This window comes from Mixophyes fleayi, chromosome 1 (genome assembly GCF_038048845.1).
Source record: "Mixophyes fleayi isolate aMixFle1 chromosome 1, aMixFle1.hap1, whole genome shotgun sequence".
NCBI lineage: Eukaryota > Metazoa > Chordata > Amphibia > Anura > Limnodynastidae > Mixophyes > Mixophyes fleayi.
The window spans coordinates 278,658,419-278,666,982 of NC_134402.1; positions in this window are offsets into that span (position 1 = coordinate 278,658,419).

The following is an 8,564-nucleotide window of genomic DNA, read 5'->3' on the forward strand; positions in this document are numbered from 1 at the left end:
AACCTAAATAACCCAGGTGATTATGCAGCTGAAATGAAACACCATAGAGCAAGCAATTACCAAAAAAGAGACCTCCTACCACCCCCAATGTTTACGTTCCCGTGTTTTTAAAACTTAGCTCCACATGGCTTTTTAAAAGGGTCATTGCAATCCTTCATCACCATTTCATCATCATCACTATTTATTTATATAGCGCCACTAATTCCGCAGTGCTGTACAGAGAACTCGCATCAGTCCCTGACTGGGGCTTACAGTCTAAATTCTACCAGCATTTAGTTTCTACTAAACCTACCAGTATGTTTTTGGAGTGTAGGAGGAAACCCACGCAAACATGGGGAGAACATACAAACTCCTCACAGATAAGGCCATGGTCTGGAATTGAACTCATGACTCCAGTGCTGTAAGGCAGCAGTGCTAACCACTTAGCCACCGTGCTTGTAAAGATAATGCATACGTAAAATGACCATCGCAAACACATGTATGCAAGACAAAAATAGATTATCTATTTTACTGGCAACTTGGCAAGGACACAAGGTGTCATTGTGTCTATATTGTAAATAAGAACCATTTCCAATGTATTTCCAGAATGTTGCCATTATACAGCTGTCATACACGTGATGGCAAGAAAGACAGTTTATGGTTAGATTTAACATATTTAAATGCTAGGGATCTTGATATGAATTCTTAGCAGGAAAATTAACTATTGTAACTCTAACATTATTATATTATGTTAAGCATTTATATACAAAACATGCAATAAGCTTCAATGTAAAATAAGCCTTTAAATATGTACAGTATTTTTGTATGAAAAAAACAATGTTGTGTGGAAGCCAAGAGTATTACAGTGTTGTTGTGCAGTATACTATGATAGAGGTGGGATACAGCATCATGTGTAATCATTATTACATTTCCAGCATAGGATGGCACATGCCACTGATTTATAATTATTTCCGAATTACATTATAAATGGTATATAATCTACAAACTGGTCACTCATGCAGTGTGTTTACCCAGCAAGATAGATTCCATAGTATAGAGAGTGAATGGTATATTTAGTAGATTTTTTGGAGGTAAAGGAGTTGACTGGATACTTGAGAGAAGGCAGGGTTCAGTGTAACATTTTCTGTATAGTACTAATATTAAATAATAGCATGGGCGATGATTTTCGGATTGAACAGCAAAAGACAGGTGGATGGTACCAGCGTGAGGTAAATACAGACATCAAGAGTTGCTCTGCACTAAGAAGAGAATGATTACATAGGTGCCAACATTTAATAAATAGTATGAGGATTCTTTGCTGATAGGCAGATATAGGTATGGGCATCATAGTGGGCAATGTAGGTGGACATGAGTGCACTACATTACGCAACATGACTACCGAACATGTTCATAACACAGTTTTATTTTATTGGAAACTATATATATACTATTATGTCTTATAATTATAGTCAACCTGTCTGCAGTAAATCATACTGTGCTGCTTTCACTGGAAAGTGGATGCTGCTTGAGCAGACCTAAAAATTGTAAAGGCATGGATAATTCGTACCACATTGATGGAAGAGCTATACCCTATTAAACTTAATAATGCCTCTCCTCCCATATAATGACATGCACTGCCATAACTCTATGCTGTTTACATAGCATGGAGCAGTGCCTGACAAGGGTTCAGGCTGTCATAGGCCAATAAACTCGTAGCGTCCCCTCACCTTTCCACACCTGGATAATACTTTGCAGGTAAAATGAACTTGTCCTTAATTTAAAATCCAGCTTTCTTCAAAGCCCCTCCCAATGTTTATTTTCCTGTGTTTTGGAAACTCAGCCTCACTTGACTTTTTTAAAAGGGCACGACAATCTTTGTCACTCATTTCATTTTCATTAATATCATAACTGTATAGCAGAATAGAGGCGTGAACAAGCACTATTGAGTGTGAAGATGAGAAGGGGAGAGGGCTGTCTGCATCTAGCTACTAGCTAATCAAGGACTCGCCCAAGGATGACTCGTTTGGCCTGATTCATCAAGGCACGTCTCTGTCGATTTTGAGCGTATTGTACGCAAAATCACTCTGCGCATGCCCAGTTCTGGGACATATGGCCGTGAGCGCAGCTCTGTCCGTTCAGTCTTTGAATGCAAAGGATGCTTATTACAGCTTACTATTTTGTTGAGGGGAAGGGGCATTTTGTCGATGTCAATATACAGTAAGGATGTGCCAAAATCAAGCGCATGCAGCCACGTCAGAATCCAGCTCTGCCCATCTCAAAGTTACTGCTGTATCTCTTGCTCCAGTTACAGGGCTAGTGTAAGTTCTGATCAGTAGTGATGACAATCTTGTATGCATGCTAGAATATGTGTTTGCAATCACAAGAAACTGTAAAAATGTATTTTATGCTCAGTAGACATTATCATCCTAATATCATTTTATCATTAATGCCTATATTATTAACAGGTGACTTGATTTAATGAATCTATTTCTTTTCTTTTGCAAATTTATAATCAGCATAGATATTGGACATATCATAGAGCACAACAGACCTACACCCGATTTCAAGAGGACGTGTATCTTTAGATCCGTGCTTTGATGAATTTGAGCGTGCACAAAGCCTAAATACGTGCATTTAATACTACAGACAGATTGCGTTTAGTATGTGTGCCTTGATCAATCAGGCCCATTCTCTTCAACCTTTACCATGGGAATTCATCAAGATTAAAATTTTACTACCTTTGTCTTTCGTGTTTTCTCTTTACTTAACAGAACAACTATTCTCTAATATTTTTAAATTAAATTCAGTTTATACCTCTCCTTTCCACAAATTTGCACCGACCAAAAGCCCTGCATCCTAGGCTGCAGCTTAGGGAGCCTGATGGAAAATCAGGCACTGGCATGGAGAAAAAGAAAGTGTGGTGCCTTCCTCAATCATCATCATCATCATCATCATCATTTGTTTATTTATATAGCGCCATTAATTCCACAGCACTGTTCAGAGAACTCACTGACATCTTTCCCTGCCCCATTTGAGCTTAGTCTAAATTCCCTAACACAGACAGACTAGGGTTAATTTGATAGCAGCCAGTTAACCTAGTAGTATGTTTTTGGAGGTGAGAGGAAACCCATGCAAACACGGAAAGAACAGTGCTGTGTGGCAGAAGTGCTAGCCACTGTGCAGCCCCTTATTTTTTCTGTAGTGTCAATAATTTACTCCCTTTTTACCATATAACAATTTTTGGCCACCAATTTTCTTCTAGAAAATGTATTGTTGTAACATTGAAAAAAACTTTACAAGTTCACGTTTTTATAACTATTTTATTCAATTGGAATTAAAGTGTGCAAGTGCACTATGCCTTTAAAAATCAACTAGGTCTAAATATGTATTGCTCTATGCATTCACGCGGAAAGGCTCAAGTTACTTCTGCTATAGACAGGGGTAAGTCAATCTTTTCTGCTGATTGCGGCAAAGTGTGAAATTGTCCACCATAACCCCCGCCCTCAGTCCCATCCCCATTAGTAATATGTTATCATTGGCAATCATGTTATCATGTTATCATTGGCAATAATACCCAGTAACATGCCAACAGTAGCAGTTGTGTGGCAGTAACATGGCCAGTGGTAGCAATGCCGAATAATAGGCCCCTAGTAGTATTACTGAGTAATATGCTAGCATTAACTATACCAATAGTAGCTGCCCAGTAATATACTACCACCAGAAGTTATACATCAGTAGCAGTTACCTAGCAATATGTCAATAGAAATACAGAGGACTATTCCATCAGCAGGAGTAATATACCAGCATGCGTCAAAAAGTTAAAAGACCACAGGAATGCCTAGTACAATGCCAATAGTGGTCTCGATATGCCATTGGTCATCCACTAATATACCCAGTAATATGCTCTTGTAGTGGTCAGTGTAAGCTCCTATTTAGAGATGAGAAATCATGGTAAAGCCGTCTATGTGGTGCAATTTAACATTGCCCCCTACATTATGCAGATCCCTTTGCACAGATCCCTGTTGATTCTTTTAATACAGACAGTAAACAATCTCCAGAGGCATAGCTAGACAATTTAATGTCGTGGGTGAGAGAGGACACTGCCCCCCCCCCCCCCTCCGTCTTGGTTAGAGTCATTGTAGATGCTGCCTATCGTAAGAGCCTCCCTTTACATGAGTTACATAGCACTCCAACACCATAACCCAACCACCTTCCCCCTCCTATTCACCCTCTGGGCCCCATTCATTTTCCACATTTTGGCTTCTTACTGATCTTTGAGCCAGCACGAAAGTATGTGGCACTCTCAGTTAGGCCACCCTCAACCCCTACCCTTCCCATTCACACATACCTAAAATTTAGCGCATATCACTGTTAGGTAGGTGCACGTGGCTCCCCCTTTCCGAGCAGAACAGCAAGACCTAGGGTTTCTCCTGACAGCATGGGATCAGCTAAATCGGGACTTTTCCACCAAACTTGAACCAGTTGGCATATTGTACTGCTTACTTCTACATGTTTTTGCAGTTTTGACTGGTTGTAATACAAGAGGCATGGCTATCCCGCCAGGGGCGGATCTAGAAAAATGCTGTACCCGGGGCGAGATAGGGGGGGGGGGGGGGGGGTGATTTAGGCCCCGCCCCTTTCTAACATCTTAGGCTGCTGACGGCTGCACACTATGTGCAGGTCCTTCCAGTCGTGACAGGCAGGGACAGTGTGCTGCCCGGCTGCTCTGATTGTAGTCAGAGCAGCCGGGCAGCACACTGTCCCTGCCTGTCACGGCTGGACGGACCTGCACATACTGTGCAGCCGTCGGCAGCAAGTGTCTGCTAGGGGGGGCGATCGCCCCCCCCCCCCCCCCCCCCCCCTGGATCCGCCACTGTATCCCGCATTTATCTCGGAATGCTTTAATTCGCCCAAAATGTTTGCATCCATCACAGTTGCCACCAACCTGGCGTATTAATCCATGCATTTCCTGTATGAATGCAATTACGCAAAAACATATCTTCCATCACCTCTGCAGTGCCACATCACCTCCATCACGGCTGTAGTAACACATTACCCTCATCAACTCTGTAGTAACACATCCCCCTCACCTCTGTAGTAGCACATTTCCCCTCACCATTGTAGTAGCACGTTACGCCCTCACCACTGTAGTAACACGTTAAACAAACAACCTACTACCCCAGATAGCCAGTAGGAGAGACAGGAAGAGATTGAAGTGAGAAGGATCCACACGGAAGGTAACAGCTGGAATCTGTACATGAGCAGATAGAATGAAGTTGAATCTGTAACACTTGTGTAACGTGCAGTAATATAGGTAATAAATATGGAGTACTTGCCTTACTCTAGATCAGCGCTGGCCAGACGGTGGTGCGTAGTCTAACGAACCCCCTGGTTTTCACCAAGAACCGCCGCAAGGCGGGGTGGGCTTTGCTGCGGCGGAACGCAGGTCACGGTCCACTGGTCTGCCTCTAGAGGTAAGGATGCGGGATGCTGGAACTGGAAGGTAAATAGGAACCACTCCGTGGTCAGGATAGCCGAGGTCTGGTACACTGGATATAGATATATGCGTGGTACAACAAGCCTGGGTCTGGTACACTGGAGCAGAGAAGAGGTAATGTAGTCAATCAAGCCTGGGTCTGGTACACTGGAGCAATGAGGTAACGTGGTCAATCAAGCCTGGGTCTGGTACACTGGAGCAAAGAGGTAACGTGGTCAAACAAGCCTGGGTCTGGTACACTGGAGCAGAATCTGGAAGGTCAACAAGGTACACTGGAGATCACAGGAATCGCTAGTCAGAGCAGGTTTTTTATAGTGCAGTTTTGAATTCCCCGCCTGCAGGGTCATGTGACAGTGCTGCCGAGACCCGGAAGTAGCGGAGATCGCAGTGCTGGAATGGAGACAGGTAAGTGTGTAACAGAATACACACAAAGAATTAATAGCCAAAGTCTTTATTTCAGCAGGCAGAATGAAACTGAATTCCCACAAAGGTTTAATAGTTAAAGTCTGTATCACAGCAAGCAGAGTGAAGCTGAGTTCACTCAATGGTAAATGGTTGGCGTTTGTATCACAGCAAACAGATTAAATCTAAACTCATTCAGAGGGTAAATGGTTGAAATCGGTATCATAGCACACAGGATGAAGCAGCAACAAACAGCAACAGTGGTGGACTGGAACCAGGAGCTAGGAAGTGTTTGTGAGGAAATTTACCTTTTCTCGCTCCTGTGTCCCGTCCTGACAGCCGCGCGCCGCTGTCATTTCTCCTATCTATCTCTCACGTTTAGGCGCCGAACCAAGGGCCGTAACCTGCAGTCTCCCAGCAGCTAAACCCATCCTCCTTGCAGAGGTTCTTGGGTAAAACCAGGGAGCTGTTAGACTCGCTAGGTCTGTGCTAATCTAGACTGAGTGAATATCCCTGAGTGTAACAATTTTGTACTGGCACTTAGCTAGGTATAGGAGGAGACTCTTATAGTCTGCAGAGAAAGTTAATTGGTGGATGAGATCAGCTTTTCAGACTCAGCAGGATGTTTAGCAAATGCGTCACCCAAGATGGCAGCCTCCGGTACAGCAGACAAAAGTCACGCTTTGTCTCACGATTTAGAATGCTGCATTTTGACAGGAGGGAGATGCACGGTGATATAATACTGCCAAGTGGCGTAAACAGGACTAAGACCCCCATTCATGATTCATGACAGTACCCCTGCCTTCGAAGGATTGCCACTGGGCACCTAAGTTGGGGCTTAGCAGGAAGTTCTGATGAAATTTTGATCCAAGACCTCTCCTCAGGGTTATAGCCATTCCAATTGACCAGATATTGCAGGTGGTTATGTTGTAAGCAAGAGTCCACAATGGTCTTTATTTCATATTCCTCACCTCCTTCAATCAGAATGGGGGGTGAGCTTTAGGGGAATAGAATATGTTCAACACCAAGGGTTTTAGAAGGGAAATGTGAAAGGTGGTTGGTACCCTGAGTTACTGAAGTGTTTAGGAAATGGGGTTGATCACCTTGAAGATATAACGCATCTCTCAGGTTTAGTTCCATTCTGAGCCTTGTATACATGGTTTCCCATGGTTACTCCTATCTGTTGTACAGCCTGGCGTTCCGCTATCCTCGGACGCCATTTTGTCAACCATTCTGCACATGCGCAACCCAGGGAACCTTTTAAAACCTCTGCTCCACGGTGCTAGGAGGATCACCAGCCAGTTCCCTTTATAAGGATCCTCCTCCTTTCTATGTGTGTCAGTTCATCAGGTCTCCTACCTGATAGGAAGCATCTCCTGACTCCCGTGCTCATACTTACCTTTGTTCCTGTCCTCGCGAGTCCGGCCGCTCATTCATTGGCTGCAGCATCGGTCCTGTTCCAGAGTTATAACCCCTGTGTGAATCTCAGTGCTTTTGCTCTCCGCAGTTCATCGTTTCACAGCATTACCTGTTCAGCTTATTCCACAGTCAAGACCTGTGGCTTCACTGCAGAGTATCACTCATCATCGGTCCTGTTCCAGAGTTATAACACCTGTGGGGATCTCAGTGCTTTTGATCACCGCAGTGCATCGCTTCACAGCTATAATATATATATATATATATATATATATATATATATATATAATGATTAATAAAATAAAGGATCCTATAATGCAACCAGCAAGCAACTACCTTTTACTTGCACCTCCTGGTGACCCTAAACACTAACTAGACACAATACAGCTCCCTACTGACTGGCCAACTGGTTCAGCATCAGTCACCTCTGACAAGAGCACAACTCCAGGTTTAAATACACAGGTCTCCTCCCACAGGCTTGGATGACTGACAGGCGACACTCCCACCTTGTCTTTAAAGGATGGCTCCTCAGGTGTTCTGTAACGCCTAATCAGCACAGCCACCCCTATCAGCTCTGTGGATACAAACACGTTAAAGCATGCAAGTAAATTACTTTTTGTACATTTACTTTACCACATGTCTCTGACCTACACATTACTGAACTTAAGCACAGTGCTACACCTGTATATAACTTGCTCTGCAGCCTTTTACCTGCAGACAGTTAGCACCATAGCTAATTCCACTATTAGAGGCCTGTGGAAAACCACTCCCATTGCCACAATATATATATATATATATATATATATATATATATATATATATATATATATGTATATATATATATATAAATCAAACAAAGAGGGGCGCTTCCAAAAAAAAAAGGCAAAACTTCAATATTATAAAAATTAACAAAACATGCATCATGTATACAACATTTTAAAAGTGCAAATTAAAGATAATAAATACATTTTCAATGTTAAACAGTTCGTTCTCTTGATTTACATATAATCTTGCCCGTGGCTCACACATCAGCGGTGCAGGTCGTGGTTTCAAGCTATAGACCGGCAAGTCCTGCTTGGTACAATTTTATGTGGTTTTTACAAGAAAATTTCTGGTACGTGTATATGCAAAAGATTTTTTACTATTAAAGTCTGATAATGCACTATGGAAGCGCCCCTCTTTGTTTGATTTGTAGATAATTCTGTATCTGTGGAGATCGGGTTACAAGAGGGAAGACGCGCGGTCTCTATACCACTAGTGCTATAAGGAA